Source organism: Rhincodon typus, chromosome 33, assembly GCF_021869965.1.
Source record: "Rhincodon typus isolate 14 chromosome 33, sRhiTyp1.1, whole genome shotgun sequence".
Taxonomy (NCBI): Eukaryota; Metazoa; Chordata; class Chondrichthyes; order Orectolobiformes; family Rhincodontidae; genus Rhincodon; species Rhincodon typus.
Window position 1 is genome coordinate 27,818,696 of NC_063364.1, and position 26,395 is coordinate 27,845,090.

Genomic DNA, 26,395 nt, shown 5'->3' on the forward strand with positions numbered 1-26,395 from the left:
GAGATAACAAGGTGTAGAGCTGGATGAACACAGCAGACCAAGCAGCATCAGAGGAGCAGGAAGGCTGACGTTTCAGGCCTAGACCCTTCTTCAGATTTTCTGCTGTGTTCATCCAGCTCGACACCTTGTTATCTCTATTTTGAAAGAAGTCCATTTGGAAAAAAAAATTGCTTTTCGTTTGGTTTTGTTGGGTTTTTTGAAAGTTAATAAAGCAAAATGGAAAAAATCTTATATTATTAAACTATAATGACCATAATACCAGTAAAACTGTAAAAAAAAACTCTAATAAATCTTTAACTAAGCCTGCAATCCCAGGAGCAGCCACAAGATCCACGTTGCTCAACGAAAAATTTTTGTCCTACAGGCTGGTGGGTGAAAGCGTGTTGAAGCAGAAACCATTACAACATTTTAGTAATATTTAGATGAACACTTGAAATGCCTTGGCACACACAGCTGTGGGTCAAATGCTGGGAAATGGGATTAGATAGATAGGTACTCTATAACCAGTGTGTACACAGTAGGCCAAAGGGCCTCATTCCATGCTGTAATACTCCATGACTCTATAACACCTCATTAACAGCAGACTTTCAAAGGACATCCATTCTAATAACTAGTTTGCAATCGATGTCCATTCCGAATTCAATTAGCGTAGCAATTGGAAACTAAATCTACTGCAAATTTCTTTAGCATGAGTGTGAAAACTAATACATATTAATTATGTCTCTTACATTTGATTGTTAAAGGTAAAAACATGGTATATTACTATATGCAGTTTTTTATATTTATGGATACTAGTTACTAAATGCATGACATATTGGGAATTTTATGCAAGAAAAATATATTGCCAGTTTGATACCATTGAACACATTAACACAAACTGCTGTCACAGTTGTGGCAAAAAAATAACTTTCGCAGTAGGAAGGGGATTAATTTCAGTTTTCAAATGCCTTTACTTTTCGCTCCCAAAAATTCTGCTAGCCTCTTAAGAGTACTGTTATGTTTTACGCAAGAATAGTAGGAAATGCAGTTTTTAAATTAGTATCTTGGGGCAGCATCTTTCCAACTGTGAAAAAACAATAGATGCAAGCCAAAAATAGTTTAAATTCTCAGCTAAATGAAAAGTGGAGAATGACATGTTTCAATATCAATATTATCAACTGATGTTAAAAGAGAAATGAAGATGTAAGAAACAATTTTCAGTACAAAGTAATTAATTAAACTTATCATTCTTACTTTCAAATCCCTTCTAGGCTTTATCCATTTATTCTTATAATCTCCTCCAGCCCCAAAAATCAGCACAGTTCTGTCAGCGTTAATTCTGATATCTTGAGTGTATCCCATTTCAATTGCTCCATCGTTGCTAGTCATACCTTCAGATGCTTAGGCTGTAAAATCTAGACTTTCCTCTAGATGCTCTCTGCTGACCAAGTTTTTCACCACTTGCACTAATATTGTCTAAACTATACAAGGCATTAGTCAGACTGCAGCTCGAATACTATAAACAGTTTTGGACTCCTTATATAAAGGAGAGATATATGGTATTGGAGGCAGTCCAAACGAGGTTCAGGAGGGTGATCACAGGTATGGAGGGACTGTTCTATGAACAGAGGTCAAGTAGGTTGGGGCTGTACTCATTGGAGTTAAGAAGAATGAGAGGCGATGTTATTGAAACATACAAGATTCTTCGGGAACTTGACTTGGAAAGCCTGTTTCCCCTTGTGGGAAGGTCTAGGACCAGACGGCATAATCTGAAAGTAAGCGTTCATCCATTTACATAGAGGCAAGAAGGAATTTCTTCTCTCAGAATAGTGAATCTATGGAATTTATTACCCAGAGGAATGGCCATTAAGTACATTCGAGGTTAAGACAGAGAGATTTTTAAACAGTAAAGAGATCAAGGGTTATGAGAAAAAGGCAACAGAGCAGAGTTGAGGATCATCAGATCAGCCATGTTCACTGAATACTAGAGGAGACTTGATGTGCTGAAAGGACTTCTTCTGCCCCAAGTCTTAGGGTCTTAATATCAGCCATTGGTACAGTTGAAGACCTCTTATTAATTCTGTTCAAACATATTTTCTTAGATCATAGATCATAGAATTCCTAGAGTGCAGAAACAGGCCCTTTGGTCCAACAAGTCCACACCGACCCTCAGAGCATCACACCCAGACCCATTCCCCTATAACCCACTTAATCTACACATCCCTGAACAATATGGGCAATTTAGCATGGCCAATCCACCTAACCTGTACATCTTTGGACTGTGGGAGGAAACCAGAGCACCCAGAGGAAACCCACACAGACATGGGGAGAATGTGCAAACTCCACACAGACAGTTGCCCAAGGGTGGAATTGAACCCGGGTTCTTGGCGCTGTGAGGCAGCAGCACTAACCACTGAGCCACCATGTTGAATCATCAGCGAACACCCCCACTTCTGACCTGAAGATCGTTAATGAAGCAGCTGAAGATGGTTGGGCCTAGGACACTCCTCTGAAGAACTCCTGCAGAGATGTCTTGGAGCTGAGATGACTGACTTCCAACAACCACAACTATCTTCCTATGTTACAGTTCTGAAAAGAGTCACCAGACTCAAAACATTAACTCTGCTTCCTTTTCACAGATGCTGCCAGATCTGCTAAGGTTCATCAGCAATCTCCACCCTTGTTTCAGTTTCATCTTCCGGAGTGCCTGGTGTGACTCCAATCAGCAAAGAGTCTAGCCCCGATTCCCACTGACTCCAGTTTTGCTAAGGCTACTTGACGCCACACTCGGACAAATGTGGACTTGATTTCTTCTACCTCCATGGCACTGTGCTCTTATGGTATAACTAACAAATATCACTTCATAGACATTGCACGCTGTTCCTTCTTCCCATACTTCATGGATCACAAGGGTTCCCACTGCCGATCACAATCCAGGAATTACTGTGGATATCTGGTCAGAACACCGTAACATCCTTTAAGACCATTGACTTTCACTTGTCAAGGCTCAAAGATGAGCAGCTAGTCATTTAGTTTAAATTTTTAATAATAAAGTAGGAAAGAAAGAAAACACAACTTAAACTGTCTCTATCAAACAATATTGTAGGAATGCCTGTTTTACATAGAATGAATTTGTTCAAGAATAAAGGTCTACCAGAGATTTCTCAATTTCAGTTAGCAATAAACAAAGAGTGTAAGCCGGTTCTTTGACTTAAGATCATCACGATGTAGCCCAAATTTGTCTGCACCCATAAGCAAATGTCACCTTCTACAGGGTTTGATAACTATCAAACAGAAACAAGAGTCCTGTGTTTATTTTCTCTCTTTCTCAATGACTCAAAAGGAGTCAAAAATCAATTGTTGGCATCCTACTGATTGTAGGTTTATTAATGAGATTGATCAAGAGAACCTTCCTGCACTCAAACTAGATTAGCAAAATCTCATGAAGGAGAGGAAGCAAGAGTTTTATTCAAGTTTCTAAATCCAGGGGAAATGTATCAATGGGTTATTCTGCTCTCTTTTAGTTGTCATTGTATCATTTTCTGGGGCAGTGGCTAGAAAGCTGACTCATTCTTAGAAGTGTGTGAACAAATCAGCGTAACTCTTCAAAAATTAAAATACGGTAGATGTGGAAAAATCTTAAAATAATGGAAACACTCAGCCAGTCAGGAAGCATCTGTTGAGACAAAAATACAGTTAATGCCAACAGATGAATGACCTAATAACGTATATTTTTCTAAATTTCAGAAGAATTCTTTATACTTTCCTCTGTGGCCTCTAGCCAGCACTGATCTAGCAGCATAGCCAAATCTGGAATACTTGGGGTATAGACACAATACAGTTTTCATACTGACAGAACGAAACATTCTCAATATCATAACATTCTCAGCTCTAGGCTTATATCAAGATAAGCAATGCCAAGCATACACTACAAAATCAAAAAGGCAGGATTTGAGAGATATTAATCTTATCTAGGTTCAGGTGACATTCAGAAACTGTTAAAGCTTTGTTCTTTTTGTTTTATGATGCAGCTCATGATGCAATCAGACTACTGCCTTACACCAGACTCATGATGTGTATTTGTTGCTCTACAACTGTGGGAAGAATTGAAACCAGCTGTCCAGCAAAGTAGAATTATGCTTTCCAGCAAAGTGGAATTATGCTTTCCTTCAGAGGAATTCCAGCACAAATGAAACTCTGCAAATAACAATAGTAAAAACTATATGAAGTAGCAGATTTTGCAATCTTTTGTGAAGCATCCTACACAGAAAGCATTAGCCTTTGACATTACAGGCCTTTGTACTTCAATTCATTATCAGACTGAATGGCTCACTGACATTTCATTTTTTGAAGTGACGATCCGACTCTAAAAGAGACAACAGTTCAACCAAAAAGATAAAATGCACAACTTACTAGCTGCTTGTTAAAAAAAAAACATTTGCAAAAACAGGTTTGGGAGGACTGTACTGCAAACTGCCACAAAAACCCAAGTGAAAAAGGTAGTTAATATATTCTAAGATTTCAATTTCCATAGTGGCACACTTATCTCTCAAATTCTTTGATAAAATGGGATAAATGCCTTAAAATCAACATCCATCCAATCTAAAAGTACAATTAAACTTTCATTTTCTAAAGTCTTAATAGGGTTGGGTGGCAAAACAGGTAGGGGTTGGAAGAAGAAGAGAACATGGGTTAGTAGGGAATGAAAAGATGGATATCAGCTGGGATCTTACAGAGGTGACAGGGGACCTGGCTGCCAGATGGACAGTAAGCACGTGCACTGCATCACCCTCCCGTCTGATTAAATAACTCCCAACACTAAGCTCGCCATGGCAAAAAGCAGAATATTCCAATGATCATGTCAAGATAAGAGAGATGACTGAAAACAGTACCATGTGAATAGTTTTGGGAAGGTTTGTTTTAGAATTGGATATAGGTTTTAGAAAAGGAGGAAGTTCCAGAATATGAGCTGAGGCAACTGATGGACAAAAAGCATGAAAAAGCAATTATGCAGAAGACACATGTAGATGACACTAAGGAGACTAAAAGAGAAGGAACACCAATATGGAGCATGTTGCAAAAAGGGCATTGAAAAGCTCTGAAAATTCAATGCCTCGAAGAACAGAAATTTAATGCATATTAATGAAATAGCTCATGTGATGAGGACGGACAATTGCTGAACTTGATAGGCATGGGCATATTGGAAACAGAAAGATGGTAACTTGACAAGGGTAATGTTGAGAGAATGAATCAAATCATTTCAGCAACAGTGGTGGGGAAGGGAGAGAAGCAATGATGTAGGTAGACTGCGTTGTGAAACAAAGCAATCTTACAATGAAGACAAGGATGTGGGCTTTGAATGTCAAAACTGAATCAAATAGTGTACTTTTCATGACTTAAGTGCACCCAAAACACTTTACAGTCAAAGCAGTACTTTCTGAAGTAGTGAAATGTAATATGATAACCAATTTGACAACCAGCAATGAGAGAATGACCAAAATTATCTGGCTTGATGATATTGGATGAGACACAAATTGTGATCAGGATTCTGTGGAAGCTTGCTTGTTCTTCTTTGAAATGGTGTCACAGAATATTTCAGATCTTCTTAAGTGGTTAGTCAGGACCTTTGTTTGACATTGCATCTGAAAGGCGGCATGTCATACAGTACAATCTGATGTACACATTCAAGTCACCGTAGCTTTACTTAAGCCCAATATCTTCTAATAAAGAGATGAGAATGCTACTATTAAGCCAAGGTTGACAAAGGATTCACGAAGCCAGGATGAGATTACATGGGAACTTGAGAGTTAAGGGAGATTAGAGATGAAGAGGTAGTTGGATCCAGTCAGTACTAGACTTTTTTTTGGTGGGGTGGGGCGGAAGCGGCAGCGGCGGGCGGGCGGCTGTTTGGGGGTAGCCGGGAGGAAAGGAACTGATGTGACAGCTAATTTGTGGCTTGACTAGGGAAAGAGATATGGCTCAAGCAAGTGTATTCATCAATTTACTTCAGCCAAGAAAGGTGATCAAAAACTGTCAGGATTGGAGAGTAGAAGGAATCAGATAAAGTGGCTATGAGCTCATGGAAATACGGTTGGATAGGTTCGAGCAGGAGTGTGCAGGAGAAGCAGTAGCAGCAGATCTAGTGCGGAACGGTGTGTCTCTGGCCTTCCATTGATGTAAATCAAATTTAGAAAACCTTCTGAATTTTTGCAACAATTTTTTTTTTGAAAGCTCATTCCTGCACAAGTAATTATTATCATGGTTTCAAAGTTCAGGCAGTGACGCACATCACCTACATTCACTGACAGTCACTTTTAGCAGGGACCCATTGCCAAACCTCTCATCTATCATTTGCCTGCACCATTCACAACAGAAGCATAGAAACATTTCCCACATGTACGTTAATTATGCCTAGCTTTACTCCTTTATTATTACCGCCATAAACTCTTCTGCAGTACTTGCCCAACATCAAACTCCATTTAAAAAACAAATCTGATTAGTCAAAATTTCCTCTGGTTTATTATCATCCACCAATTTTAGTTGTCACCGCTTTCACATGTTTCTGAACCGATTCCATTGCCTTATTTGCTATCCAGGCTGAAGTCAATTTGGTACAAGCATGACTTTTTGTTTGACCTGAGCATTTTACTTCACAAGACCCACTGCTGTAACACAAAATTAAAAGGAGCATTACTGCTGGGCCCTCTTGGGTGCAGCGTTGGTGTGCAGATTAAAAAAAAGTTAAAAGGGCTTTCTGAAATACTCCTGTACCAACGGCAATATCTTAAAATCACTTCTAAAGTTCTCTTTTAAAATAAAAAAAAAGCAGGAAACACTCACCAAGAATGGTAGTAGCTGTTGAAAAAACAGCAGTTTCAGCATTTAACTTTTTGTAAATACTAATCCTGAGGAACAGCCAAAGGCTTGAAATATCACCTGCATATACTGAGAGGCTTGCTGAGTCTTTCCAGCCCTTTAAAAATTTTTAGAATCCTTGTGTCTGGAATATTGCTTTGTTTTTTTTTTGTACAACACTCTGTGCTACCCTGTTTTTTTCCAAATGTTAGCTATCCCAGAACTTCACAATACATGCATTCTGTGTTATGCCCATCATCTCAGTTCTTCTCATTCCAAAATGATTTAACAATCCTAAACTTAATGCTCTAATGGCTTTGCTCCAATCTCTGAGCAATTGTTCCAAGTCACAAAATCCACTGAATTGCAGCTGGACTTTACTACTGGAGCCTGATCAGTTGAACTATAGAAATACAGAAAATAGGATGGGCAAGCCATTGGCTCATCAAGCCCACTTTGCAACTCAACATGATCACAGCTGATCCTCTAGCTCAACACCTTACTCTCACTCCATACCCTTTTACTTCTTTAACTTCTAGAAATCTACTTTAATATATTCAGTGACTTGGCTCCTCAGCCTTCTGTGGTAGAGAATTCCACAAGTTCTCTTTCAGTGAAGAAATTTCTCATCTCAGTTCAAAATGGCTTTCTGCATATCCTGAAACGGTGACTCCTTGTTGCAGTTCCTCAGCCAGGGCAAACATCATTGCCGGATCCAGGCCATCAGAATTTGTACATGCTTCAATGTGAAACCCTCTCATTCTTCTAAACCCCAGTGAATACAAGCTCAGTTGCCCCAATCTCTCTTCATACAATAAACCTGCCACCCCAGAAGTCAGTCTGCTGAACCTTCATTGCACTCTCTTTTAGGTAAGGACATCAAAACTGCACACAATACTTCAAGTATAGTCTCATCAAGGTCCTGCACACCATAGCATGTGTTCCTTTCTCCTGTACTCAAACCCACTTGGAATAACGACCAGTATGCCAAATAACTCAGTAATGTTCGCCCGAGAACCAAACTGCCTTTTTCTCCATTCCTCAAAATTTTCTTGTTAATGACTATTGTTGTTACTTGCAGTTTCAATTATTGCAGAAATTACAGGCATTAACAAACAAAAAAAAAAGCATTCGGCAACTATCCTCTATCACGTGTGAAATTGTACTTCTGTTCACAGTCTTTTCAAGTCTCATTTGTCATGAAGTTTAGTTCTCTTAAATAAACAGTTCATTTTCATATTACATGAGTAGCACCAATCTTCATTAATTTTGTGCTAGAGATTAGAGGCAAACCGAACTTACCTTTTTCACCTTGATGTTAGATCAACTACATACATTTACTCCATAAACTGTCATCAAGTTATACTGATGAGCCCCAAAGCAGTATGCATTTTCTACTTCGACAAAGATGCCTGAACTTGGCTTAGTATCCTGATATCCCACAGGTAATACTGGAACAAAGAAAAAACAACGACACAGTAAATGACAATTATAGATTTTGTTTGATATGTCAGATTGAGAGAGATTCCTGCCCTTTGCCTTTCCTTCTTGCCAACATTGTTACAGCTCTAAAAGTAAAGAAAAATTCAGAACAACGTCTCCAATGTTTAACTTTTCACTATGATGAAAAGTACCAATTAACACCAAGATACATTTCTTCTTAAACAAAATTCCTTGTTACTCCAAACTGGTTGATCTTGGCCTGGGCATTTTGTATGTATACACGCTAGCTGCTGTTCAAACTAAAGTGCTGGAGAAGCTCAGCAGATCTGGCAGCATCTGGAGAAAGAAAGAGTTAACATTTTGAGTTCAATTTTAGTCTTCTTCAGAAGTGAAGTTCTCAATACTTTAGAACTTCGTTCTGAGGAAGAGTCACATTGGACTTGAAGCAAACTGTTTCTCTCCACAGTTGCAGCCAGAGCTGCTGAGATTTTTCCAGCATCTGCAGTATTTTTTTAAAGCATTTGTACTGCATAATTAACATGGTGACTTGTTCCAACATGCTTAAAAGAAGCATCAAACAATAATTTGACATCAAATCATAAAAAGTAAACACTAGGGTAGGTTCCCTAAAGATTGGTCAAAGAGGAGGTGCCTTAAAAAACTAATACTGCACAAAATAGTAGCATTGATAGGTAAAGCGCAAATCGAGATGGAGATGAGACCCTTCGGTCCAACTCATCCGCACTGAGCAGGCATTCCAATGTGATCCAGTCCCATTTGCCAGCATTTGGCCCACAACCCTCTAAATCCTTCCTATTCATGTACCCACGCAGATGCCTTTTAAATGTTGTCATTGTACCAGCCTCCACCACCTCCTCTGGAAACTCATTCCATACACACATAACCTTCTGCATGAAGAAAAGGCCCCTCTGCTCCCTTTTAAATCTTCCTTCTTTCACTTCAACCTGTGCCCTCTGATTTTGGACTCACCCATACTGAGAAAAAGACCCTGCTATTCACCCTATGTCCTTCATGATTTTATAAACTTCTATAATGTCATCCCTCAGCGTCCGATGTGCCAGGGAAAGATGCCCCAGCTTATTTGCCTCTCCCTACAACTCAAACCTTCCAGTCCTGGGAAATCCTTGTAAATAGTTTTTGCACCTGCTCAAGTCTAACAACATCCTTCCTATAGAAGGGCGACTAGAATTGTACACTGTACTCGAAAAGTGGCCTCACCAATATTCTGTACAGCCATAACATGACTTCCCAACTCCTATACTCAATGTTCTGACCAATGAAGGCAAGTACATCAAATGCCTTCTTCACCAACCTGTCTACCTGTGACTCCACTTTCAAGGAACTATGCACATGAACCCCTAGTTCTTTGTTCGGCAACACTCCTCAGGGTCCTACCGTTAATTGTATAAATTTTGCCCTGGTTTGCCTTACCAAAATGCAATACTTCACATTATCTAAATTAAACTCCATCTGCCACTCCTCGGCCCATTGGCACATCTGATCAAGGTCTTATTTGTACTCTGAGATAGTCTTCTTCACTGTTCACTACGCCACCTACTTTGGTGTCACCTGCAAACTTACTAACCTTACCTCCTATGTTCTCACGCAAATCATTTATATAAATGATGAAAAGCGATGGATCTAGCACTGATCCTTGTGGCACACTGCTCGTCATAGGCTTTCAGTCCGAAAAACAACCCTCTGTCTGAGTTTTCAAGAATAGTTATTATTTGTGACAAAGTATAGGATTTGATGAATGGGAAAGAGAAGCTAGCGAAAAAAAAACAGAAAGAACAGTTCCTACTCAGAAGGAAAGTGTACGAATGACATCCAGAATTAAGTCTCCTTTGATGAATTTTATAATTGCCAGAATACCACAAGATTAAATGGCATAAAACACTAACGCCTACAATATAGAAAAATACCAACTGTGAAGAGTAATTATTTCACAAATGCAGTTGTGCAGTCAATTTGTCAGACCTATAATCTAGCAGGCCTGCTAATTCATCATGATGTGAATTCACACAGTAATTTGATTATAAGCAATACAGAAAATACACAATAACAGATTTCAAATTATTTGATACATCATGCAACCACACAGAAACACATGCATTAGCTCCACAAAACATTAAAATTATGGGGGTGGTTACAGGAATTATATTCTCAATATTATGGATTTATACCAAGACTATAAATAATAGGCAATGATAATACATATTTATAATACTTAGTAATACTGTTTCATCTACCCAGGAAAGCACTATTCCCCATTGGTAATATAATAAATTGAAGAAAACATGCTTTAAAGCACAAATGATACAGGCTATGCAATGTTCAACAGTTCCTGTCTGTTGAAAAGAAAGTTTACAGTTGGCATTAACAATAAGGGTCATTAAAGCAAAGTGCGTGTTAAATCAAACTACAAATGGAACTCAATCGATCACTTCCACAATGCCTTATTGATAAAGCACTTCAAAGAGTTACTGGAAACTTTATATTTATGCACTTTGTACAATAGTTTGTAAGGCCATTCAGCTCATCGAATGGCAGAACAGAATCAATGAGATCATGGCTGATCTGATAATCCTCAACTGCACTTTCCTGTCTTTTCCCAATAACCGGTCCTTACCGATTAAAACTTTAACTCTGGTCTTTAACGTACTTAATGACTCAGCCTTGAAAGCCTCATTGCTAAAGAATTACGTAGATTCAATGTCCTCAGAAGAAAACTCTTCTCATATCCATCTTAAACATGCAACCCCTTATTGTGAGATTATGCCCTTTGGTCCTAGAATCTCACTTAAAAGGAAACAACCCTTCCACATCTATCCTGTGAAGTCCCCTAAGAATCTTGTATTTTTTTAATAAAGTTACCTCTCATTCTTCTAAATTTTGAAGAGTACAGGCCTAACCTACTCAACTTCACTTCATAATACAGTGCCCCCACCCCCATGATCTGCTCATGATTAGCTCTGTTTTTTTCAGATCTCCAGCATTCAGTTTTTTGTTACTAATTATTGGAATACAGCTTCTTTCATTTCTTGAGTTGCTTTCGAGACAATGGGCTGGATTTTACCAGATGAGTCATCATCCTAAATGTGGGTCATTTATAGCTTGTGCAGCCTCATAGGCAGAACTTCTTCAGCAATCTTCCAACATGCAGTTAATTTGCTATCATATTCATGCTGACTGGAAGCTAAGTGCTGGAGCAGATGAATGGGGTCATCACTGCTCCAGCCAGTTCCCATAACAGCAACTGGGATACAACTACCATTGCTCAACTTCATGCAGATGCCAAGGATAGGAATCACTAAAATGGCAGAGTCTTAAGGTACAATGTAAAACGTATAGGCATCTATCAGTATTCTCTTGAGCTGTTGCTCTGACATTTGTATGTGCGTGTATGGTGTAAGAGTCTAATCGATACCGTAATTGAGCCATGCCTCTGTGTTAGCATCTGCACAGTCACATCTACATCCATCGAGAGTGCTGCAAGTCTCATGGAAAGAGAACACTTGCAGTAGTCCATACAGCGAAGGCAGAAGTTATGCATTTGTCTTGACCATATGGTTTCATTCTTGATTAGCATTGAGCATTGGGTGGGTAAGATGAACCAGAGAAGAACAGACCAGTTGTCAGGTGGTCATACTCCAGTTAAACAGGATCAAAGTGCCAACATCCGAAGGCTATGGTAGCTCTTTGCAGTTCCTCAATTTGAAGCGGAGCCTGGGCCCTTTTCCAGAGATCTTCCGGTAAAAAGGCACCTGACAGCCTTTGGGACTATCATACGATGTATATTAGCTGTAGGCTATTGTGTTCTTGTTCTGCATACCTTAAAATTTAGTGAAATGTATATTTAGGTGGCTCACCTGTCTATTTATACTCCAGTTGACCATGACCAGATATTGAGACATTGAAATGGACAGCAAGAAATTGAACTTTTTGATTTGTGTAGTATTCAACTTTGATTTTTGCCTCTGTACATTGCTGTCAAAAATGTAAATTTAGACAAAGATAGAGGGAGAAATAACTATATCATGGTGAAGATAAACATAATATGTATTTGATTTAAATTAAATATTAATCTAATTATTTTTAGGTGGAATGCTTTCAAATAAAATGACTAGTGTTTTAAAAACAGCTAGAAACAGCTCAAAGCATTCCTGGATGTCATGGTAGAGCGCAAGACAAATGGGGAACTGCAAACGAAAGTACACCATAAAGCCACACACACAGACCAGGTATTGAACTTCAATAGTAACCATCCCAGCGCACACAAACGAAGCTGCGTGCGAACGCTATTTAAAAGGGCAACAACACATTGCAGCAACATGGAACTACGCCAAGAGGAGGAGGAATACCTCTTCCAAGTGTTCAAGGATAATGGATATCCAAAGAACTGGGTCAGGAGATGCCTACAGGAACAGCATCAGAAAGATTCTACACGCCCCGACACACTCATCACACTACCCTACATCAGGAACATGTCAGAACTCACCACAAGACTTCTACGACCACTGGGCATCAGAGTGGCACACAAACCCACATCAACCCTACGACAAGTGCTCACCCGAACTAAAGACCCACTCCCCACCATGGACAGGACCAATGTCATCTACAAGATCCCCTGCAGAGACTGCGAGAAACACTACATCGGACAAACAGGAAGGAAACTAACAACAAAAGTACATGAACACCAACTGGCTACAAAAAGACACGACCAATACTCACTCATCTCAATCCACATGGACAAGGGGAACCACGACTTCAACTGGGACAGGCTAGGCAGAGACAAGCACGAGAATTCCTGGAAGCATGGCACTCCACGAAGCAGGCTATTAATAAACATATTGAACTCGACCCCATATACATTCCACTACGGAGGAAACCCAGAAGTGAGGCAATCCATCGCAACGGACCCCAGGGTTTAAAAACCAAGCGGGAAAACACACCGATGCTTCATCAGAGGCTGCACTGAGGACGTTACCCAGCTTGGTAACAAAACGTCTGCGGAACAAAACAGGTCGGCGAGCCAACCAACCTCAACACCCACAACCCGAGCTACAGATCTACTCCAAAACCTTACATCCTCCTACCACTTTTCATACCAACTACCTGGTACAGTTTGTAATTGAATATTGTTAAGGTGTCTCAAATTTAAAGACCTTGATATTCAGAATAAATGCTGTCATGTCAGACAGCCATGAACAATCTCCTATTTTGTAAAGGCTTTCACCATGCAGAGTGGTCACCCAGTCTGTGTTCTGTCTGTAAAAGCTTCCAGCTGCCTGCCACTTCAACACACCACAATGTCCCCAAGCCAACATTTGTCTCAGGCCTGCTGCAGTGCTCCAGCAAGGCTCAATGCAAACTGGAAGAACAACATCTATCTTCTTCATGGGCACCTTAAAGCTTTCAGGACTCAACATCAAGTTCAATAATTTTACAGCATGAACACCTCCTTCCATGTCTTTTCCCTATCCCTACATCCCAGGTCCTGTCATGACAAGGGATGCTTTCAGCATAGCAAACTCATTTTCACCCACTATAGTTCCGTTTATCACTTATCTAGCTTACAATCAACAATTCCTTTGCCTGTCTAACTTTTTCCTCTCTCTCTCTCTCTGTCAGTTCCACTGGTCCATCCACTCCTCCCACCACCCCTGCTTCTTGTCATCGGCATAAACACCAGTTTTTCCTAGCTGCTATCAATACTGAAGAAGGATCAATGTTAACTGTTTTCTTTCCACAGATGCTGTCAAAATGCTGAGTTTCTCCAGCAATTTCTGCTTTTATTTCAGTTTCCAGCATCCATAGTTCTTTATTGTATTTTAGAGGGAGGGAGGGAGGAAGGGAGAAAGAGAAGTGAATGAACGAGAGAGAGTGTACATACTGTCAGTCTAAGGTTTCGCACAGTCCTTCTCACCTCAAAATTTCCTTTCTTCACAGCCTCTCCCAAGCACACGTACTGAAGATTGCTGGCTTTGGGTGCCCTGCTCAGTCACCCCAGACTGCCTTCTTCAGGATGCTTGCATTGGAAGGAGAGACAGACTTGGCTTCTCCCCAAATTAGAGACTCATCTCCCACCGCACCCAAGCAAGAAGCACTCTATCCCTTGCAGAACTCATTTTATGATCTGCTTATCCTCCCTGCTGGTTGGTATTTCTGAATTTATTGGGAAACAACAGCATCAGCAGTATTCTAGCTAGTAGTGCAGTTGCTATTGAGCTGCTCTCAGGCAGTGCAGGAGCTTCCATGGGTTTTACCTAAAGTGCATGGAGCTGATATTCTCTGCTGATTCCTTCTATTTTTGAGGTGCTTATCATGAATGATCTCTAGAAGGGCTATTGCCTCAAAAGCATCTTCTTTTGTTCCTTGCTGGACTCCAGAAAATGAATGGCTCATAGAAGGATACAAAAGGAAAAAAAAAAAGATTTTCTGAAAATGTTTAGCTGCCAGCTTCAGAAATTGAGTGAAGTGGTAAACCACTTCAGGGATCCAGTTAATGGCAGTTTCTATGCATCTGCCATGAGCACTCCAGTTGCCCTCTGCAGATTCCATGGCATTGCATTTGGTCACTCTAAAGACCAGCCATAAAATCATGAGAATAGGATTTAGGTGATGTAGACAGTGGAGCTGTGGATGAGGGAAAGAGGTGATACCTATTAGCTGTTGGCCATTATTGCACAGTAAAGTCCACGCTATTTGCCAGTCTTCTACCTGGCAATATGGAATACTGTATCATGCACAGGATTAAATAAAGGTCATACGTGGACACCCAATCTGACAACTGTACTTCAGTCTTGTTTTTGGGGTGCCCTTAAATGTGATGCTGGCTGTTGAGGTCACTCGTGTAGATGATTGAGTGTACTGTGGGCTGTACTGCAATGTTGGACAATTTGGTAACTTGAACACATTTATGATGGTCAGTTTACCAACTTTGACAGAGATATGGGAAGACGAAGAGGATGTCACCTGTTTTAGGTCTTCTGTATCAGTAGGAGATTTTATTTTTACTAGGTGTTTGGGCTGCGTGTTTTATCATCCTGGCTTGTAATGAACTGGTATCTGAAAGTGAGCTTAATGGCTGAAGTGTCCATGAGACGGGTTTCTTGCAGGGTGGCCATGTCTGGGGTGGCACAGTGTTTCAACGGTTAGCACTGCTGCCTCACAGCGCCAGGGACCTCAGGTTGATTCCAACCTCAGGCGACTGTTTGTGTGGAGTCTGCACATTTTCCCGTGTCTGCGTGGATTTCCTCCGGCTGCTACTGTTTCCTCCCACAGTCCAAAGATGTGCAGGTTAGATGGATTAGCCATGGGAAATGCTGGGTTATAGGGATAGAGTACGATGCTCTTCCACACTGTAGGGATTCAAGCTTTTATTCTATGTCTGCATTCCTATTAGAGAGCTATGTTTTGTTAAGTTTTGCCGAATACAGGCCCTCAACATTAAAAGTTGGTATATTCTTGTTGCAGGTCCTATTTCTTGGCTTTGTGGTCTCAGAAATTTCATTTTCCAGTTTTTTTTTTAAAATGCTGGAACCCGTAGCCTACAGACTATGGTTTAGTTGCGTTCTTGCCAGCACCATTTCAAGCTAGAAAACCTTATGTTAACAGGAGGACCACATGAAGGTTATTGTCCCCCTCTAGATATGCATTCAGCCAAAAGGCGTGGAAATCCCTGTGCGGCCTGGGAATAATCAATGCTGATGTTGTCACTTCAAACCCCCTAATAAAATCAAAGATACCTGCCAGCAGGAAAGATAAAAGAATAGTGAAAATCTGAACATCTCAAAAGCTTGAGGCCAGAGAAGATGTGACCACTCGATGTACAAGTTGAAGATGAGGAACAGCTCAAATTAGAACTGTGGCCATTGTCCTCGTACTGAGATCTCTACATTACAACTATTTACACTGTATCAGCTGATGCTGCTGATAATCTACATTAAATAGTCTGATGAACTATAACTGCTTCTCTAGCCATGCAGATTATTATTCAGGAGAGAAAAGTCTCCTAGTATCTCAATTGTTTTCACTCGGTTCAAAATTAAAATTCTTGATTGTATTTCAAAGTCAACGAAAAATAACAATTGTCATGGCGAAAATAAAACCCTGCTTATTCACTACTGGCCTGTTTTGCATGATGCAGACAAATTTCACCCTTATTGCCTATTCTTTAAGGCAGAACTATGAATATGCTCAAGTACAAACAAGCACCCCCATCCCCACCAACCAAGAGAAATAAATTTCAAAGAGCAAAAAATCATTTCTGCCTTCCATGAATTGATGCCAAATAGCTTCCACTAGAAACATTAAGCAGTTTGTTTTCTTTGTAGATGTTGGTCAGTATTGCTTCTTGTATTTTGAAACGTATGTACTACCACAGCTGTGTTAGAATAAATCTCCAGTACAGAGTCGTATCACAATACAACACAACACAAGACAATACAGTACATCTTCCTACCTTCAATTACCCTGTACAATACCAGGTGACATTTGGTGCAAATATACTATAACAGCAATAGCAAACCATGACAGAAATCAGATACAAGCGAAAATAAAAACCAGCGCATAAATAAGCACCTAGAATCAAACTACTGCTTTTATTCATCACACAAAAATAGTTTCTTCAAGCATTCCCATTTTACAAGACACTGGTCTAAATGTTAAATGCTTACTTTTAGCCTTCTGGATTGAAGTTAAGTTAAATTACCTGTACAACAATTAAGTAGAGAAAGCTTTCTAGTAATAACGTATAACATAGCTCTAACCAGAAAAGACAATAGTTTGAATGTTCATTCTCTCTTCTCAACCAATAGCTCAAGGAACCTCTGGGTTTTAGACAGCTCAAGATTTCAGCAAGTGCACCAAGATGCTAAAACAAAGCCATTTCTCTCCACAGATGACGTCAGACCTGCTGAGCCTTTCCAGCAATTTCTGTTTGTGTTCCTAATAGAACTATTTAGAAGTCAGAAATTAGAAGTTACTTTATAAACAGCTATTTTGTAGAGACAAGAAAATCATTCTACAAGTCAACAAATCAATTACTGTTGGATTACATTTCCTAATAGCTCCAATGTTTTAATTTTGCCACAAGCATTTACGATGGTTTTAGAAGCAACTTATTTCATTTCACCTCAGAATAGTATCAAAAATGGGCCCCAGATTAATTTCTGTATTGCAAAGGAAGCTTCGGAGCTTTTGTCTTAAAATGGCAGCAACACAAAAAAATATTATTTTTCTTACTTACTTTTCTGTATTGATTGTAAAAATGTTGTTTGTTCCATTATGTTACTATCAATTTCTTACTAGCAGGATTTCAGGGCTTAAATGAAATGAGCTTCAGCAGCTTGAAATAAAGTGTCTTATGGATTTTGAGTCAGATATAAACTCCAAAGAAACCAGAGGCAGAGAACCATTTCACCTTCTAACATGGGCATCTGTATTACAAATGCAAGTTTAACAGCTTTTTTTTTTTTAAAATTAACTACTTAAGCATTGAATATTAGGAAAGCTAGTTTGGTGCAGCTAAGCTGGAGAGTGGGACATCATTGAACTAAAACACTCAAGATACTCCACTACTACTGATAATTTAATGACTTTATCAGTCAGCCACTCAAGTCAGTAACTCAAAGTAACAGTTTTCTCAAAATAATTTAAAAAGAATTAATCTAGTCCCATTTGCCAGCATTTGGCCCATATCCCTCTAAACACTTCCTATTCATATACTCATCCAGATGCCTTTTTTGCTAGATATATGCATTCAATAAGCAATAGCAGCCCATAAAAGAGAAGTCAGTGTACATTCAAAGTAAAAAAAATTCAATTATACTTAACTATAGTACTGTGAAACCCTACAAATTTTAACACATTATAGAATTGAACAGAACAGCCTTATTGTCATGTTTACAGAAGTACAGAAGTACAGTGAAAAGTTTTACAATGTCGCCTCTTATGGCGCCATCTTAGATACAAGTACCTAGGTACAAATCTTAGGTACGAAAAAGAGGAATAAAAATAGAAAAGTAGTTGCATTGCTTTATAGTGATTCATAGTGTAAGTTAGAGGTATGACATAGTTAAAAGGATGGACATTACAGTCAGGTAAACAAATTACAAATAAACATTACACTGCAGTAGCTCAACGCAGTGGCTTTCACACATGGTCTGGTTGCCCACGCCAAACCCCAGTCAAACACTCATCCCCACACCAATCCAAGCCTCCAGTCTGCTCTCCATCGGCTCTCATCTGCTCCAAGGTAAGTATTCTCCAGGACTCGCTCCCACAAGCTGGCCTCTGGTCCAGGACTGCTTCCCCACGCCGACCGCCACTCCGGGATTTGCCTCCAGGACTTGCCAGCTCCTCCATCCCCCTCTCGGTAAGTCCAGATCATTAAGTGAAGAAAAATGTAGAAAAGGAGGAAATATGAGAAAAGAAAGAACAGACGGAGCAATGGAGTGTCTTACTCGGTTGTCGTCTTGCTGAAAGTTTACAATAGCAATAACCAGAAAAAAATTCAGATTCCATCACCACAGGTGTTAATTTCTTGTTTGTGCAATTAAAATAATTGAATGCATAGAATTCACAGAATCCCTACACTGTGGAAGCAGAAATTCAGCCTTTCACGTCCGCACCGATTCTCCGAAGAGCATCCCACCCAGACCTAGCACCCCCCAACCTTATTCCCTGTAATGCTGCATTTCCCATGACTAATCCAACTAGCCTACACGTCCCTGGACACTAGGGCAATTTAGCAATCCATCTAACCCACACATCTTTAGATTGTGGGAGGAAACTGGAGTACCCAGAGGAAACTCACACAGACACAGGGAGAACGTGCAAACTCTATACAGACAGTCACCAAAGATGGAATTGAACCCGGTCCCTGGCACTGACAGGCAGCAGCGCTAAGCAGTGCTGAGCAGTCCTCACCGTGGACTCAGACTCTCGGCCTCAGCGAGGACCCGGCGTGGCAATCTCCCAGTTGCCCAGCATGCCAGTCTCCTGGCCTGGTGGTCTCTTGGCAGCCCAGCATGGCGAGCATGGCCTCAGCATGAACTTCAGGCCTCAAAGTGAAGCTCTTGGTGTGGTCAAGTCAAGATCCGACACTGACTGGTAGTTAGATGCCAGCATGGTCTGGGTTGGAATGACCATTATTCTGAACTTTTTATTTCTTTACTTTTCTAATTTATTCCCACGATCTGTAATGATCGACTTCTTTTTCTAATATTTCCCCCCCGCTAAAGAATTTGGCCTTTGTACCTAAGATGGCACTGTAAGCGGCGACCTGTAAACTTTTCACTGTACTCAAATGAGTACATGCGACAATAAAGCTAATTCTAATTCTAACCACTGAGCCCCATGCTGCCCTGTTTTAACAGATTTTCCACCAAGTTTCACCAGACTTGCCAGCTCTCCAGCAACCAGTCTGTTCCCTTCTCTGAGATAGGGACTACTACTATGAACTTCTGAAAATTAGAAAATTGGAGAACACAATATAATCAAACTATAGGAACAATACTGTAGTACCACTGTAAATCGCTGATGTCACTTGTGCATTAATGGAACCATTCAAAAGTCTGATGATCACACTGACCCTCCGAACAGCATCCCAACCATACCCAGCCCACTACACTATCCTAGCCCGTAACCCTGCATTTCCCATGACTAATCTACTGAACCCTAGACACTATGGGCAATTTGGCATAGCCGATCCACCCAACCTGCACACTTTTGGACTGTGTAGGAAAATGGAGAACCCAGAGGAAACCCACGCAGACAGTGGGAGAATGTGCAAACTCCACACAGTCGCTCAAGGGTGGAATCAAACCCAAGTCCCAAGTCCCTAGTGCTGTGAGGCAGCAGTGCTAACCACTGAGCCACTGTGCTGCCCTAAATATAAGGAGGGCCTGATTCCACTCAATGCAAGATGAGTGTCAACATGGAAAAGTGCAACTTGGCTGTGGAAAACTCAGACACCGGTACACTGTCAGGGTAACTGCTTAGTCTGAGTTTCTTGAAAGAAAATAACCCAATTCCTGGAAAAAGTCCCAATAACTAAAAGTGATAGGATATCATTTTACATGGACTCTACATACCTTTTCAATGCTTGTGGGTATTTCCTCTCGTGTAGGGAATTTAAGCATTACAATCAAGAAAGAAAGTAGAGAATCATAATCGATAAATCTTTAAAGGAGGTCCACAAGCAATGTAAAAAGGCTACTGGAGAAGCACAGGTAGTTTATAAATACACTTTTTGTTCTACAATAAGCAGTGTTTACTGCACAGGTCCTTACTTGTAACACATCTGCAAAATAATAATCTTATTGGGAGGAAGTAGCAAAAGCTATGATGGCATGTTACAGATTGGATGATATTAGTCCATTGACCCAATTCAATTCAAATGAGTTAGGAGGTCAAAATATACGTTCAACTGGTTTTGGAAATAAATCTACTTTAGAGGGAGGCAATGGCCTGGAGGTATTACCACTGGACTGTTAATCTAGAGACCCAGATAATGTTCTGGGGATCTGGGTTCGAATTCTGCCACGGCAGTTGGTGGAATTTGAATTCAATAAACATCTGGAATTAGGAGTCTAATGATGACCATGAATCCATTGTCAATTGTCGGAAAAACCCAGCTGGTTCACTAATATCCTTTTTGGAAAGAAACTGCCATCCTTACCTAGTCTGACCTACATGTGACTCCAGACTCACAGCAATGTGGTTGACTCTTAACTGTCCCCTGGGCAATTAAGGATGGGCAATAGATGCTGTCTAGCCAGCGATGCCCTCATTCCGTAAATGAATCAAAAAAATACTGGGATAACACAGTGTGTTCCTCCAGTTCCACACTTATCTCTGACTCCAGCATCTGTCATCTCTAAAAAAATACTATTGTGGCTCAAATTTTCCATAATAGTGCAAATGGTACATAAGAATTAGAGGAAAATGTCATTAAAAAGAGAAAGTCAGCAGTATCTCTTTTCCCTACTAGAAGGAGAAGACCAGTTGCAATTTAACGTATTTTATAAAGAAAGGTTTAACAGAATAAAAAATGGAATATCATAATCACTGGAAAATTGAATATAAAATTAGAGCAGAAAAATGTTGCACGAAAACTTCAACATACACATTCCCTGATGTGCATCAGCTTTGTATTATCTTTCTATTTTCCCATTTTAACGAAGTCAACTGAATAGCACCAAGAGATCTTTTGTACTCACAATGATTGCTAGCTTCACAATGCACAGCCACATCGTCTTCATGACCCCCTCCCTAATTTATGAGTAACCACCTTATTGGTTGTTCAATTTGATGAACAAAGCCAGCTTTAATAATTCAGATGTTACTAGGCAAAGACGATATGCTTGTCAGAAGCTTTTAGCTTGGAGTCAGTAAATGGTGCAGCTTCACTTGGGCTTTGCATGAATTTCAATTTCTAGAGATGTGCTTTTTAAATGTGGTTTTCAACAGTTTCTTGAATAGGTTTCATCACAATTTTCCTAGTTAAATTCAAAAATACCATAGTGTACAATTATATCTCATCCCACGAAAACGGAGTCAAAACCAAACAATGAAAGATACACATGGTATGAATATGTAAGTATTCTCTCTTAAAAGATTGCCCACTTCCACTTTCAAGACTACAGAATACATACAGTTTTAACAGTCTTGGCACAGCATATTTCTCAGCTTTTTAAACTGTATTTTGATGGAGAAAAAAAAGGAAGGGGAATCAAACACAGAAGTCATAACATATGACTGCCATTATCAGACAAATCTATTTCTTTTAGCCGACAACAGCACCTTTCAAAATGGAAGTAAGACAAAAAAAAACTTTTTTTAAAAACAGTGAAAAACTGATTAAGCCGTAGAATCTTTTCTTCTACACGTCAAAACATAAGAGGCAATATATTTATTGCCTCGCATTTACTCTAGGATGTCGATTTTGGACAGAAAAGAGGAATAAGCAGGCTTTGAAGGAAAGAACAGATGCAAGAAATCTATAAATGATCATTAAAATAACTATGCAAGTAAACTGCACATATTGTTTTGACGATCTTGTGATGGAGTATAAACTTTGCCACAAACTGTAGCTCTTGAATGAAGCGAAAGGTGAAAAGACTAATTAATTCTGTCAAACAGACTAACAGTAAACCTTTTTTAATGAAGTTATTATTTTTTTAAAATCAGTACATTGTACTGACCACATGAATTTTCAAGTGGATGTGAGGTAATCAGTTTTCTGCTGATTAGGGCAAAAAACCCAAGCGTTCAAAAGAAAAAGTATATTTTTATTCTTTTGTTCCCCTAACCACTCCACCTTATTATTTGCATTTTAGTGTCTTTCGGAATAAAGACCATCTAGAAATGTGCTTAAATTTGCAGATCATGCAAGCAATTTTGAAAAACATTAAATCTAATAAAACCAAAGGACTGTCTTCTTTTGTATTTGAATCACAGATGTGGTTACAGTGAGAACAAATGACTAGGGCACTCAGCACATACTTTTGTCAAGAGCTTCCATCTCTCAGAAGCGGCTTTAGGCAAATCCATATCCGACAGGCTGCCCTGAAACTCCGTCCACATTTATGACAGCTATGACAATCCACTGCATTCAAATTCAAACAACCCACACTGACATTTAACATACAAATGTTTAATTACAAATAGGATAAAAAAAAGATAATATTATAGATGCCCAATGTCAGTAGCACAGGAAATAACCTTAGGCCAAGTCGTCATGAATTTCACAATTGATGTCAAATCGAGGTGTTGACATTGTACAGTTCTTTTACAATTCTAATTTTATGCCATTGTATGTGCAACACTCTTGCCATGCCTAGATTGAAAAGATTAAATCACAAATGATCAACATTGAAAAACAGTAAAAGGTAAGAATGGCAACATAATTCCAAGTAGCTTCTTCCCTTTAGAATATAAAACCGCATAGAAACAGGCGTTTCGGCCTACCATGTACGTGTTGACCACAATGCCATTCGAAACTAATCCCATCTGTTTGCACGTGGTCCATATTCCTCTATTGCCTGCTTGTTCATGTGTCTGTCTAAATGCCTCTTAAAACAGTGCTATTGTATCTGCTTCTACCACACCCCTGCCAGCACGCTCCAGGTCTCTACCACAGTGTAAAAGGCTTAAAAAAAGGCTTAAAATGCTTCTGAACCAATAATCAAGCCATATGATAAATTTAATTCTCAGCTCAAATTCAAAATGAACTTTTTCTATTTGATCAAGTGCTTTTAAAAAAATATTATAAACTCAGCAGGCCGCAAGTTCAAGTGCTCTCACTTTCTAATATCCAGGCCTAAGGCTTTTACAACCTCCAATATTCTTTTGGCTGAAAGCAACACAGTAAGCAGATGACTGTATTCTTGCTCCCTTGTGTTTTATAGAGGTAAGGGCAATCAGAAAAACTGCCTAGATATTAGCAGATACCTTTTTCTTAAATCAAATTGTTTGGATACATTATGACATATCTCTGGGTGGAACTTGAGCCTGGACTTTCCACCCAGAGGTACAGACACTACCACTGTGCCAAAAGAGCCTCTTCAAACTGTAAACAAAGGTAGATCGCATCCATAATAACCACAGTCAAGTGCAGTTTTAGAATCCTGGATGCCTGGGCTGCAAGATGCCTCAAAGTCTATCATTCAGAGTGGACTTAAAAACTGGATTGGAGGGTCCCATGCAAGCATTTTGAGTGCAGCCATATACAACATTACACTAAAGAAGAGTTACTGAATTTTTTTTAAATGTGGAATTGTTTTGTTTTCAAACAAACAGCTGGTTAACCACCTTTCTTTTCTGCTTGAGCAAGCAAGGTATAAACACCTGCAAACCACATGCAAGAAGTTCCAGAGCTGGGGGAATATAGGGCCAGATTGGGTTTGTACACAGAGTAAATAATTTAATAAAAGATGTGGGGATTACAGGGAGAAAAAAGTACAAAATTCCTAGGTCAAAAAAAAAAGGACTGTAACTGAAATGATAGGAATCTTAATCTACTAATGTGCAATGACCTCAACTTCAGTGTTTTAGTTCAACTCAAAAATATTAATTAGTTCTACAAATTTTTGAAGTGGTGACAGCCTTCATGGATAATGCCAGCAATATTAACCATTGCTATTCTTGGTCATTCCATGAGATGGTGCTGTTAACTGTTCTTTTTGATTGCTGTATCATTGCAATTCAAAATCTCACAACAGAAATGAAAGATGTACCACTTCCTTTGACTACTAATGCACAAATCCACAACAGCGTATTATTTTCAAACAAACAAAACACACTCACCACATGGCGTGTTCGGAGCTTAGAGGAAACTTTAAAATGTTTTTGTATTTGGTAGAAACCTTGATAGTTGATAGTTGTACGTCCAGATCACTTTTTTAAAAAAATGTCCCTGCTTCTATATCAGTTCCTACTTCTCTAGCTCTGTACACGATCTTTTCCCCCAAAAAGTATTCTTCATGACACATGGGTGACTGACAGTGCAGTACTTACTGTTCATGTCAAATTTCCTTAAGAACATGAACAGTATACTACTTAGTTGGAAATGGACTTGCACATGAACTAAAATCAGTCAGGAACGAAAAGGCTCCTTCATGAACCACATCAGTGAACCAGCTGTATTTATTCAAGAATCTGGAAATTTTCCACAAATCAGGAATTACATCAAGTATTTTTTACACAAAACAAACAGAGACTACTGTACTGGATTAGACACCCAAAACTGTTAAGTTTGTATCCTTCCATTGTAGGTGACCCCTTTAGACTTTAAGATGGTCATTTCTGTATCATCAATCCTCTCATTTTCTGCAGTGTAAGTGCCTGTTCCTGCTTGCTTGCCAGCCAGCACTGTACATCCCACTAGATATTTGTGACAACGAATTCCTCTAACTCATAATGCTATTCTTTTGCTGTTTCAACAGAAGGGTTTCCAAGGGCAGGTTAACATGTATAAACAACATTTTGATTATGACTTTATAGTCAGTCATACAGCACAAAAACAGACCCCTCAGTCCAACCAGTTCACGCCAAACATAATCACAAACTAAACTAGTTCCACATGCCTGCTTCTGGCCCATATCCCTCCAAACCTTTCCTATTCATATATCCATCCAAAAGTCTTTTAAATGTTATAATTGCACCCACATCCACCATCTCCTCAGAAAGTTCATTCCACACACAAAACACTCTGTAAAAAAACTGCCCCCATGTCTTTTTTAAATCTCTCTCTTCTCACCTTAAAAATGTGCCCCTCGTCTTGAAATCCCCCATCCTAGGCAAAAGACAACTACCACTAACTATCTATACTGCTCATTATTTTATAAACTCTAACAGGTCACCTCTCAAACTCATACACTCCAGTAAAAAAAAAAGTCCCAGCTTATCCAACCTTTCTATATAACTCAAATCTTCCATACCCAGCAACATCCTGGTAAATCTCTTCTGAACCCTCTCCAGTTTGATAATATCCTTCCTATAACTGGGCAACCAGAGCTGGACGCAGTATTCCAGAAGAGCCTCACCAAATGTCCTATACAACGTCAACATAACATCCCAACTCCAACCTTCAAAAGGACTGAGCAATGAAGGCAAGCGTGCCAAATGCCTTTTTACCCATTCTGTCTATATGTGACGCAAACTTCAACGAATTATGTACCTGTATCCCTAGGTCCCTCTGTTCTACAACACTCCCTAAGGACCTACCATTAATTGTATAAGGTCTGCCCTTGTTTGTTGTACCAAATTGCAATACCTCGCATTTATCCAGATTGAACTCCATCTGCCATTTTTCAGCCCATTGACCTATTTGATCAAGATCCCTTTGCAATCTTAGAAAACCTTCCGCACTGTCTACAATGCGACCAAACTTACTAACCATGCCTTTAATATTAAAAATTCTCCAAATTCAATAATATCTCAGTATGGATACTGCCCCAGGTGTGCAATTTTATTACATTACCACTAATGTAAATTACTCAAATCCTGGGATAGTAGGAACTGCAGATGCTGGAGAATCCGAGACAACAAGGTGCAGAGCTGGATGAACACAGCAGGCCAAGCAGCA

At 39.5% G+C, this 26,395-nt stretch overlaps 1 protein-coding gene across 1 annotated transcript in view; it reads right to left on the reverse strand.

The window, feature by feature from the left end:
- glceb (glucuronic acid epimerase b) overlaps window positions 1-8,287 on the reverse strand; it is a 70,896-nt gene extending 62,609 nt beyond the window's left edge. Inside the window, exon 1 of the mRNA XM_048616030.1 lies at window positions 8,137-8,287. The gene's annotated coding sequence lies outside the window, so the exon portion shown is untranslated. The remainder of the gene's footprint in view (window positions 1-8,136) is intronic.
- Window positions 8,288-26,395: the final 18,108 nt, after the last annotated feature.